General features: G+C 45.4%; 1 protein-coding gene across 1 annotated transcript in view; it reads left to right on the forward strand.

The window, feature by feature from the left end:
* The first annotated feature begins 11,905 nt into the window (after nucleotides 1–11,905).
* BCL9 (BCL9 transcription coactivator) overlaps nucleotides 11,906–12,482 on the forward strand; it is an 83,949-nt gene continuing 83,372 nt past the window's right edge. The window contains exon 1 of the mRNA XM_042993942.1: nucleotides 11,906–12,183. The gene's annotated coding sequence lies outside the window, so the exon portion shown is untranslated. The remainder of the gene's footprint in view (nucleotides 12,184–12,482) is intronic.

The raw sequence follows: 12,482 nt of genomic DNA on the forward strand, positions 1-12,482 counted from the left end.
GTGTCTCTCTCTCAAATAAATAAACATTTACAAAAATTTTTTAAAAATAATGCACCGCCCTGTATTGATACCTTAATTGAGTGTGTGCATCCTGCCTCCCGGATGAAACTGAACAGTTCAAAGGCAGTGGTAAGTATATGACTGTCTCCTCCCCCTACCTCCCACAGTACTGAGCCGGCAGACTCTGAGCAGGTACCCAGATCCAATAAAATTTATTAATTGGTTGTGAAGGGTTAGTTTTGATTTTGGGTAAAATTATGAAATAGGCAGTTTGTCCACAGGAACCCTCCCACTTTCTTCTCCTCTTTTTCTCTACTGATTTCTGTGCCATTCACTCTTCCTCTTCCAGGCTGAACCTGCTCCCCAAACCATATGACCGTCCTAAAAACCCAGGGTTCTATTGTTTGCCCCCTTAGTGTCTATCAACAATTCTTATAAGCAGTTGGGCTGAGAAGGAGAAAAGTGAGACCAGGCAGTAGCCATAGAGGATACGGGGCCCAGGAAGCCTGTATTTTTATTTTATTTTACGTTATGTTATGTTATGATATGTTATTTTGTTTAAAGATGAGGGGAACTTGAGCTTATTTAAAGACTGACCGAAAGAAGCCAGCAAGGTGATGGTATGAAAAAGACAGTATAATGGACAGAGGGTGAAGATTGAGGGAGGCAGGGGGATCCAGAGGAGGAGAAGGATTGACACAGACAGGAGCAGGGACTCCTCTCTCACTGTAGATAGAAAAAGGAAAGAGGTTTAGATTCAGGGACAATGAGGCTTTGGACTTTAGGTGACTCCTCACTCTAACATCTTATGATTCCACGAAATTAAATTGCCACAGAGTCAGTGGCTTAAGGGGCACCTGTCTTTGGCCAAGCTTTTTTTTTTTTTTTTTTTAAGATTTTAAAGTAATCTCCACACCCAGTGGAGGTGGGTCTCGAACTCCCAACCCTGAGATCAAGAGTCACACCGTCCACTGACTGAGCCAGCCAGGCAACCTTACTTCTCCTTAGCTAAGCTTTAACCCAAAGAAAATAATTTTTCCTGCAGAAGTCTCAGGCATAGGAGGCCTGGCAGTGGGGCCTTCCAGTGGCCTCAAACACCTGTTGTCCTACTCCATAAGGTGGAGGTGGAAAAGCAGGCCAAATATGTCCAACTGTGACAATGTGAGGTCTAGAGCAGGGTCACAGTGCCAAGCAAGTGCTGGAACCAGATTTGGAACCCTCCTCCACCTGACCCGAGAAGCCATCCAATCCACCCCTCTACACTCATTCGTTCTCTGACCACCTAAAATTGCAAGGAAGTGGGGGCAATTTTAAGACAGCTTTTCTTAGCCCTCGGCATTGAGACTGGAGATCCACGCAGCCCTAGCCCATCTCTGAGAAAGAGAAGAGTAATAACAGCAATAATAACAAGTTGTAATACATCCTCAATTACATTAGCATGCCAAGTCCTGCTACATTGTAGGAACAGGTCAATAAGTGTAGGTCGCCATCATCTTCTTCCTCCATCCTTCTCCTTACCATCATCGTCCCCACCATCATCATCATCACCATCACCACCATCACGGTGTGTCCAGGCACCATACCATGCTATGTACTTATGTGTTTATTTACTTTTAAAGTATATGTTTTTCCTAATTACAAAAGTAATAGATGGGCAGTGTTAAAAAGTTCTAACAAGAAATCCATAACAGAAGAAGTGCAAGTGTGGTGTCCTGGGAAGAGGGAAAGCCCTGGGCTCAGACTGCCTGTGTTCATATTAGGGCTCTACTGATGTTGGCTGTGTGATCTTGTTTAGCTCTTCTGTGCCTCAGTTTCCTGATTTGCTAGGTGAGGGCAAGAAGAGTTCTTAACGTCATACAGTTCTTAGGAAATTTAAGTAAGATGTTGTATACATAAAACATTGATCACCGTGCTCGGTACATAGCAAGCAGTCAGGAAAAGGGGATTGTAATTGATATTATTGCTGCTGTTCTGTAAATGAAGCTCCCCACAATTCACATCTCAGAAGTAACCAGTATTGACAGCTCTTTGCATATCTTTTCAGGTTTTGTTTCTATCTATCTATCTATATCTATCTATCTATCTATCTATCTATCTATCTATCTATCTAATACAGGGCCCAAAATATGTATACTATTTCACATCTTTGTTCACATGACAAATATTCTAGATGATTCTCAAACAGTCCTACAAAGTACATATTGGTAACACCATTTGTTATGGATATCCATCAGTTATGGATAACTGATATACCCTCTCTGAAGGTGGCATCTTCATATCCCAAACGTTCCAAGGAAACCTTTGGAGGCTGAAGTATAGGGTGTAGGTCAGCAATCTTTTTCCGCAAAGGGCCAGAAAGAAATAGTTTGCACTTTGCAGACCATATGGTTTCTGTTGCAACTACTTAACTCCATGGTTCTAGTATGAAAGCAACTGTAGATACTATGTGAAGGAATAAGGGTGATTGTGTTGCAATAAAACTTTATTCATGGAGACCAATTTGAATTTCATCTAATATTTACATGTCATGAAATAGTCATCTTTTAAAAAATTTTTCCAGCCATTATTTTGAAATGTAAAAACCATTCTTAGATTGCAGGCTATACCGTACAAAAATGCTACAGGTCAAATATGGCCCGTGGGTCCTAGGGAGTACCCTAGATTGCCGTGCTGGAACGTGGTTGAAAACTAGAGAGGCAATGACGTGTAGAAGTAATATCTTAATATGATCTTCCTACCTTCTCTGTAGTAAGTATCTTTTCCTCTGCTTGAAATGCATGAGCCCACAAAATCTCTTCAAATCCTACTCCAGGTTTAGATCACACACTGCATCCTCTGTGAAAGTTTCCCAAAATTCCTCTGAAGAAAGAAATGCTTGTTTCCTCCCCAGATTCTCTTAACACTACTTTCATAGTACTATATACGTACTTTTCACCTACCAGAATCCCTACTAGGCCTCAAACTCCTTGTGAGTTCGACTTATTTAATGTGCATCTGGAACAAGTATGCTGCTTGGCATCTAAGAAGGGTTGAACTGAGTTACTGAGCTTCATTCTCTCTACTGGGGGCAAGAAAGAGACACCTGTTAGAAGTAGTCTGGCGGGAGAGCTGGAGAGGGGTTATTTAGTGTCCTGAACATCTCAAGGGACCTCAGTTCAGGAAGCCTCCCCCAGAGCAGACAAGCAAGGATACTTTCTCTCTCTCTCTCTCTCTGTCAAGCCACAAGGATTCTCCTCTCTACCTCTCTGAGTAGGCTGATTTCATTACTTTTCTTCCCCCACTCAGAAGTTCTCTCAATTCAGGAGCTAAGAGAGATCAACTAGCTTCTCTTAAGTCCTGATTCAATTTCTTAGAGACAGAATGTTACTGGCCAGGGGAGCTGGTTACATCGTATAAACATAAGTGCTCCAGCTTTTCTGAGCAGGTGGCCTTGGTGTTATACTCCAGTAATGGAGGACATGTTTTGGGCAGAAACCTCAAAATATGTCCAATACCTGGGTTCCTGGCTGGCTCTGTTGGTAGAGCACGCGACTCTTGATCTCAGGGTTGTGAGTTCTAGCCCCACATGAGGCCTTCTTTAAAAAAAAAAAAAATGCCTGTGACACCTGTTGGCTTCATTTACCTTGTGATGGCTGGTGTTTTCATTTGGAAGCACCTCTCTCTTTTCCACTATCTAGAGGGCATGCTCCTTTAGAACAGAGGCAGTCTTACTCATTTTGGTGGCGCCAGGCCGAGCATGGTGTTTCGCACACAACAGGTCATAGCAAATGTTTATTGAATTGGACTGAAAATACCACCTTCTATTCAGTCTTTACTTCATCTTTCATCTTTATGAAAGGTACACATTCCATTGCTAGGCAAAAGACAGGTGGCATGAAAGATAAATTACCTTTTCCTGGCTTCGGGATTTTTTTTTTTTTTATTAAATTGTCTTAAGCTCAGATAATTGCATTATTTCCATTCCAGGTTTTCAGAGGTCAAACGACCTCGGGTCCAGATGTACTATGAATGCCACTATCATAGTTGCAGAGCAATTATCTCCTTCCAGCTCTGCAGGGCGGAACAGCTCCAACTCTGGAGCCAGTCTAGGCAGAGATCCTTGTGTAAGTACCCCTCTCAGAGTGAGGGAAAAGTGAACTCCCAGCCGCTTGGAGCAGAGGATTACGTGGTTGTGGCTGGTGGCCGAGGCACTGGCTGCCTGAGCTGGCTTCTAAGCAGGCCCCGGAGCAGCTGAGGGCCTCAGGTCACACCTGAACCCCTCTGCCATTAACCAAGGCCAGGGAGGCCGAGCCTCCAAGGTCAATCAGGGGAGGCAGTCCTTCCCTGGCTGTCTCCCTGACTGCTGGAGAGAAGCTCTCTAGCCAAGTTACTACATCGCCTCTGATCTGTTCCCTTGGGGGAGAAGTTGGCTGATTGTTTACCAAAACCTGCAGCTCCCATCGGTACCTCTGCTGCCTCTTTCTGTGCTGATGAGCTACAAGCTTTGTATATGTATAGAAGCAGATCTCCGGGAAGGGGCATTACAGATAAAGCCCTCGGCAGGCAAATGCAGCGTGTTCTATGGTTTGTGCCTTCCTGGCCTTGGCTAATATTGATTCCTCAGGCCTTCTAAGCTCCCTTCCACATCTAGCTTAGAGGAGAGGGAGACGGGACACAGTGGCCTCTCTGTCCCACTGAAATGCCAGTTCCTAACAGACACTCTACAACCTGCATAGTTGGGGTACTTAATCATGCAGATCCGGGCCCACCTCTCTCCCAAGACACTGTGTGCGTGAGCACGTACATATGTGCCATGTCCCCCCTGTGAAATGCACGGAACTCCAAATTATCATTAGTTAACCCACTTAAACAACAATTATAAATATGAAGCAAATACATATGAGCTCCAGCAAATCTCAGACTATCCTTTATCTCCTTTATCATTCAATTAGGGTCCTCTACAAGCATGCATAGGTCCTTTGCAACAATTAGAGCTTTTTCAGAAAGTTGCCTGGAAAAAAAAAAAAAGATGAAATAACTCGAGCTTAAAAAATGGTGTGTGAAGACCTTGGGGCATTGAATCTGTTGGCCGCTTCCAGAATGGTTATCCTGTCAGCCTCCCCACATTGAGCCTGTTCTTCTGATTTATTGTACTTTAAAGAGAAGGAAGAAGCCGTATTCGTTCACTCTGCAGGAGAAGGGTTTCTGTTCCTCACTACGTGATGATCTGTGGTCACCTGCCATCTCTCACTGGAGCTCAATTATGTGAATCTCTCGTTAAGATACAAACTTAAGTTGTGCTCCCTTTAAATATTTTTTGCCTGTAAAATAGATCTTCTCAAATTTCTACGCATCTCTTAACATTTGGGGTGGGAGCGTACTATGGTTTGTAGATTACCTACATGCTTTGTTCTTTCTTCTTATTTTTTAAAAATCTTTTTAATGTTTGTTTATTTTTTTTTTTAATTTTTTTTTTTCAACTTTTTTTTTTTTTTTTTTTTTTTTTTTTTTTTTGGGACAGAGAGAGACAGAGCATGAACGGGGGAGGGGCAGAGAGAGAGGGAGACACAGAATCTGAAACAGGCTCCAGGCTCCGAGCCATCAGCCCAGAGCCTGACGTGGGGCTCGAACCCACGGACCGCGAGATCGTGACCTGGCTGAAGTCGGACGCTTAACCGACTGCGCCACCCAGGCGCCCCCAATGTTTGTTTATTTTTGAGAGAGACAGAGACAGCCAGAGTATGAACAGGGGAAGGGCTGAGAAAGAGAGAGACACGGAATCCGAAGCAGGCTCCAGGCTCTGAGCTGTCAGCACGGAGCCCGACACAGGGCTCCAGCTCAAGAACCGTGAGATCATGACCTGAGCCGAAGTCGGATGCTCAACCGACTGAGCCACCCAGGCGCCCCTGTTCTTTCTTCTCCACTATACTTTTTGGCCACTTATGCTCTTTTTTTGACCTGAAGCTTAGCTGAGAAGAGAAGATAAAATTCAAACTAATAATTTTTAAGTTCTAAAACACTAGTCTGCCACAACCATTTTCTGAGATGCTCACACTCTGCTCCAGGATTACTTGGAGGGATCCTTCCAACTAGTGTTTTCAAATAATAACATCATTTCTCTAAGATGTGCTATATGGAAAGTATTTTCCTTGAGTGTTTATGTTTACAGACCAACAGTTCACGTGGGAAAGCTAATAAAGGGTAAAGCAAATGATGATGCCATTAACATGTCCTTTCAATTACCTGCGGTTCAGAAAAATCAATGGCGAGATAGACAATATAAAAGAACAGTAAAGAGCAGGGGCTCTGGGTCCAACAGGACCACATTTGGGTGCCTTATATGTATAAGCCGTGCGACCTTGAGCAAAGCATTTCATCTCCCCACGTTTGTGAAATGAGAACAAATATAACATCTAACGTCTGCTGATTACTTTTCATGTGCTGGGCACTGTGCTAATTATGTCACATGCATTCATTATCTCATTTCTTCCTCAAAATAATCCCATGAGGAAGGTACTGTTGATATCCTCATTTTGCAAACGAAGAACCTGAAACTCAGAAAGGTTGAGTAATTTGTCTGAAATCACAGAGTGACTGTGACTCACTGTAACACGATACCATGCCCAGCTGGCTCTAGAGACCCAGTGTGAGCACGAAAGCACCGTGTTGCATTGTGTTAGCAGTACTTTTCTTACAGGGTGAGTTGTAGCAATTAAATGAGATACTGCATGTCAAAAGCAGCCCTGATGCATAGTAGGGCTCTTATTGTCACAAATGTTTACCTATTACTCGCTAAAATTTGTATAGCGCTTTACTCTTCATCAAGCCCATTGACACAGTAACTCATCACTTCATGATATCATGTGAAGTATCATCAAACTGTGGCTCAGAAAGGTTAAAAGCCTTGGCCAAGGGCATTTAGCTTAGACGTACATCACATCGGAACTCATATCTTTCAATTCCAGAACCCAGAAACTTCACCCTGCCTTTTAATCCTGGAGGAGGTAGCTATATTTTTATGGAACGTAATTTATTTAATTTATTATTAGGAGAAGTGGCTATTTTCAAATCAGGTGAGTTCTAATCTTGCCTGCCCTCTAAATTGCTGCTTTATCTTGCTAAATCTTGAAACTTGGTTCTTGATTTTCTGCTTGATTCTCTCCTTTATGTCAGACAGTTCACCTTCCAGAAATGTGGACAGAGAAACCTCTTTTGTCTGACTCCCACATTTTTCCCCACAGTGAAATACATACAGGTAGATGGACATCAAATTATGAATGGGCTGGGTTTTGTAACATTAATTTGTGAGTTGGGTGTTTGGAGGGCTGAGCATTTTTCCCTCATAAAAACCATGTTTGAAATGGAACTTGAGCCCCATAGGGACCCCGCAGGGACCTATTATGAGCATGTGTCAGGTGCAGGGAAAGGAGAGTGTGGAGGATGAAATCAGGGTCCCTCTTCCTGTATGTATGTATTTATTATTTTTTAATGTTTATTTATTTTTGAAAGAAAGAGAGAGAGTCAGAGACAGAGTGTGAGTGGGGGGAGGGGCAGAAAGAGAGAGGGAAACACAGAATCTGAAACAGGCTCAGGCTCTGAACTATCAGCACAGAGCCCGACGCGGGGCCTGAACCCATGAACTGTGAGATCATGACCTGAGCCGAAGTCAGATGTTTAACCGACTGAGCCACCCAGGCGCTGCAATTTTTAAATTTTTTAAAAAAGATTTTATTTTATTTTTTAAAGTTTATTTATTTCTGACAGAGAGAGAGAGAGAGAGAGAGAGAGAGCTGAGCAGGGGCAGAGAGAGATGGAGACACAGAATCCAAAGCAGGCTCCAGGCTGTGAGCTGTCAGCACAGAGCCCGACGCAGGGCTCGAACCCATGAACCGTGAGATCACGACCTGAGCTGAAGTCCAGTGCTTAACCAACTGAGCCACCCAGGCACCCCTAAAAGATTTTATTTTTAAGTAATCTCTATACCCAACATGGGGCTTGAACTCACAGCCCTGAGATCAAGAGTTGCATGCTCTATGGACTGAGCCAGCCACGTGCCCTGGTCCTTCTTCCTTGAATTCCAGACTCGCCTCAGATACAATTTTGAAACTATTTGCCTTTATTGTGTTCTCACCTTCTCATAGTTAATGCCATCCCCTCGTGGCCCTTTATCTTCTCCCGCTTCGAGCAAGCCCCAAATCAGGCCTGTCTTAAACCAAGACGCTTCTCAATTCTGAAACTATTTACCTGCTTCCCCTAGTCTTTTCCACTTCACTCTCTAAGCTAACTGGCCATTTGATATGAATTAGGTATTTGGAGGAAAGTAGCCTAATGAAATAATTCACACTAACCTAAGAGTGGCTGATTTTCCTTATCCCCTCTAGAAGCGTTTGTCTTTTTTTTAAGATTGTTAATATTGCAAGCGAACGTGCAATTGTTGGAAATTCTGGCAGTGAAAGAAAATAAAGTGAAAAATAGCTATCACGTGGTAGGTATCTGGGGGGAGATGTGCCATGATTTGGGTAGATCCGCCCAAAGAGTCTTCCTTGCTCTATCCCTTCATGCTATGACCCTCTCCGGCACACATGTACACACGTACCCAAACACACGTCTCATCAGCTACCTTGGCTTTGACCAGGGAAACTTACCAGAACGATAGCGTTTTAGTGCTAGACATGGCGCTAGGGCTGATGGCGTCAGCTCATTTTATAACTGACGACACCAAGCTCGGACAGAAGGGCCTGGTTCACATCCCCGTGAGTGGTAGAATGGCACTAGAATCCAGATCTTCCACTCAAGAATCCAGGACATTTTCTACCCTCCTCCATTCTTAGCGTTCAGAAGTCTCCTAAAATAAACTGAGGAACACTCACACCGTGACCTTGCTCACTTGCCTATTTGGATTTTCTCTTCTTGGCTTTTTGGACTTGGCAGGTGCAAACCATCAGTGGTAGAGGCAAGATAGTACAACCTGGCGTTCCTATCAACATGTTGTGACCCAGGCGCTGGGGAGTCTCGGCCCTCTGCCAGGTGGGACTATGGAGGAATTGGAAAACTGGGGCTGTCGGGGGGGACCCTGGCATAGGCTTTCTTCTCCATTAGCCCCTCCTGGAGATGTCACGTGAAGACATTAGCATTGTTATTGCCTCTCTCCTCTCTCTCTCTCTCTCTCTCTCTCTCTGAGCATTCAGATTGTCACTCTAATAACTGGAAAGGGTCTTCACTCTCCCACTACTGTGCAGCCGTGGAGATCACAGTCTCTGGAGAGGAGGGCCTCCTGGGGCCACATCTCAGCCAGCACTTCCTGCCTCACTGAGCTTGGCACCTTACTGAACCTCCGTGCCTCAGCTTCTTCATCCAGGAAATGGGAGCGGTAACAGTTTATACCTTATGGGGTTGTCTAACAGACGGAGGAGCTTAATAAATGTTAGCTACCGTCATCATCATCATTATCGTCAACACCTTGCGGGTGTTTTTAGTTTGCTTTTATTCTTTTTTTAAGGAAGGGAAGCCTTCCTGGCCTTAGCTGCCTTTCTCCATTGCCCGGCAATCTGTAAATCGTGTAGTCATTAAAGGTTAAGTTGACCCTTTATGCAATTTTTGCCTAGAAGGCCCCATTGTGTATAGTGAGTCATCATGGCTTAGAAGTGGACGGTGAGTCAGTAGCCTGTTAAGGGGAGGTCAGAAGGTCCCCTGGCTCAGAGTGAGAGGACTCAAATCCAGTTCTGAGGTGCAGAAGGAAACAATGCATTTGTATGGCCGAGTGGGGTGTTATGGAGAACCCAAGCTATGCAGGTGAGAGGGCATAAACTAGTGGGCAAATGCCGGGCCTTTGGAATCACACAGACCTGATTTCAGGGTCTGATTTCAGCTCCACTTGTACCTTGCTGTGTGACCTCAGGGAAGTTATTTAACCTCTCTGTGCCTCATTTTTTATCATCTGTAAATGGAGATGGTCTGAATAGAAATGCTTTCATGGTACAAATGCTTGGACAAGTGCTAACAATTAAGTAAATACTCAATCAAAAGTAGTTACTATTCTGGGGCACCTGGGTGGTTCAGTTGGTTAAGTGTCCAACTCTTGATCCTAGCTCAGGTCTCAATCTCAGCACTGTGAGTTCAAGCCCCGAGTTGGGCTCCATACTGGGTGCAGAGCCCATTTAAAAAAAATAATAAAGTGGTTATTATTCTTATGATCACCATGAATGGGAGTTGGGACAGAAAATTCTAGGGATCGGCCCTAATGGAGAAGCAAACTAGGTGATGAAGTAACAGGAACAAGGATGTGCCATTGACCTGGTGAGTTTTAGGCAGTGACAAGCCATGTAGTCAGCATTAGGTTTAAAGAGCCCTAATTTCCCCTTTGTCGCACCTCTACGAAGAGTGAGTGATGTGCATCCATGTAATTTGCATTTTGTAGAAGATTCTGAGAAATAGAGTCTAAGCCACCTTCCTGTAAGAATGCAGGTCTAGATCAGCTCCAGTTAGGAGCTAAGCTTCCCCACAGACCCCGCGTGCTGGGGGGTCACTTCCTGGCCTAGGGGGAGACCTTGTCAGGTCTGTGACTGCACAACACAGTAAGCATATGAATGTCACATAATCATCCTGTCCTTCTTCTTGATCTCAATCAGCCCTCCTGATTTCATGCCATCTGCAAATTCGCACATCTTTTGTGCTCCTTCTTGTTCACATTTTATGCCTTCGTTTGCCATCTCAGTTCCCCCACATGTTTCAATCTCTGGGCTTCCATTTTTCTTCTTCCTTTTTCAATGCAGTCTCTCTCTCTCTCTCTCTTTCCCCCCCTTCTCTTCTCTCCTTTACACCCCCACCTTCCTCCTCCCTCCACACCAATCAAATTCCTGCTTGCTTCATGCCATATTCATTATCCTACCTCATTCCCCCCTCATTCCTCGAAAACAGCTCACTGAGACTCACCCTCCCCCCCTCCCCCCTTCCCCGCACTCGCAACTCGCAGCGCCCACCCTCCATACATTCCAGCCGCCTGGCAATCAGTAACTGTAGCATCACACTTCACAGCTCTCGGAGTTTACACTACTTGTTACTACTCTCCTGGCTACTGCTCTCTAGGGTTTCTGCAAAAAAAAAAAACAAAAACAAAAACAAAAACAAAACAAAAAACAAAACCTAAAAAACAAAAAAACAAGTCCACTTTAAAAATATCCCGGGTACAAGTTGAACCCACAGTTAGAGTTTACGCGCACCTTGACACGTTTCATGGTTTTATTTTAGCTAGTAGCTCAGGTCTGGGCTCAGTTATGCAGTGAAGAGAGACCAGCTCCTCAGGGGACCAATTTTTGTCTACCTGAGAGAAGAAAAGGCACCTATAACATTCTACAGACGCGCCGGAGCTGGGCCCACCTACCCTCTCACGTCCCCACTCCCCCAGTGTGGAGCTGACGGGACCTTGCTGTTTTGTTTGTGGAGTCATTTCTTTCACTCTTCCTGGAGCTCAGGCTACCCCCGGGGGTGGGGGGGGGGGGCGTCTCTGTGCACACGTGTGTGGCCACTGCTGTTTTTCCAAAGGGCTCACCTCTCTTCTGCCATTTTACCAGGACACAGGAGGCTCTCCTGCTCTCCCGCTCCCTCTCTCTTTCTCTCCCTGCCCCCAACTCAGCCTAGGCTTTTTCCTGTCTCTTAACTCCACCAGTGCAGCAACTAGCTGAGCTGCTTGCGTGTGAGTGAGTGAGAGAGAGAGAGAGAGAGAGAGTGTGTGTGTGTGTGTGTGTGTGTTTCTGCCTGCGCAGCTAGGCCAAGCCTGCGAGCCTGCCTGTCACTGGAGAGTTTTAGTTTGCATTCAGAAGAAAGGAGGAGGGGAGACAAGGGGGGAGGAGGAAAAGGTGGAGGGGGAGGAGTTGGGGGGGGGGCACCCAGAAGGGAGGGAGAATGTCTTGTTTGTGGCTTGTCAGCAATTGCTTGAGACAAGCTTCCATGTGTGAAAGCTACTTGGCATGAATGCCTGGGCCGTACCAAGTGTCACCGCAGCAAGAGGGGGAGTCAGAAGAAAAACAGATCAGACCAGAGCAGACAATAGGCCCCTAAAGTGTTCCCCCTAAGTTGCTTTGATGTTGTCCTAGTGTCTTGATACCAGGAGGCCGGGGATTGCAGGAAAAGGGCCTTTTTTGTCTTCATTCACTTTCCCCCCTCAGTTTCTGAAATGATTCTCCAGAATTTCTCCTCATAAAAAAGGTAAGAGCCCTAACAATTCCTTCTTCTGTGGCTGGCTCGTTCGCCCGTGCCTGGAAGTGGGGGTCTCATTCCTGCGCTGCTCAGGAGGGAGCGCTGGGGTCCTGCCGCTGGAGCTCTTGCCTTTGCCCCTAGAAGTGCTGCAGGGCTGGGGTTGGCCCCTCTTTCGAGGGAACCCCAGTAACACGATCTGTGCCTCTGGGTTGGTGGGGGAGAAGGGGTGGATGGAGAGGGGCGGGAGGAGGGTGTGAGGGTGGAGGTGTGAGGGGGAAAGAGAGAGAGGAGAGAGAGAGGGGAGGCTG

Source organism: Panthera tigris, chromosome C1, assembly GCF_018350195.1.
Source record: "Panthera tigris isolate Pti1 chromosome C1, P.tigris_Pti1_mat1.1, whole genome shotgun sequence".
Classification (NCBI taxonomy): domain Eukaryota; kingdom Metazoa; phylum Chordata; class Mammalia; order Carnivora; family Felidae; genus Panthera; species Panthera tigris.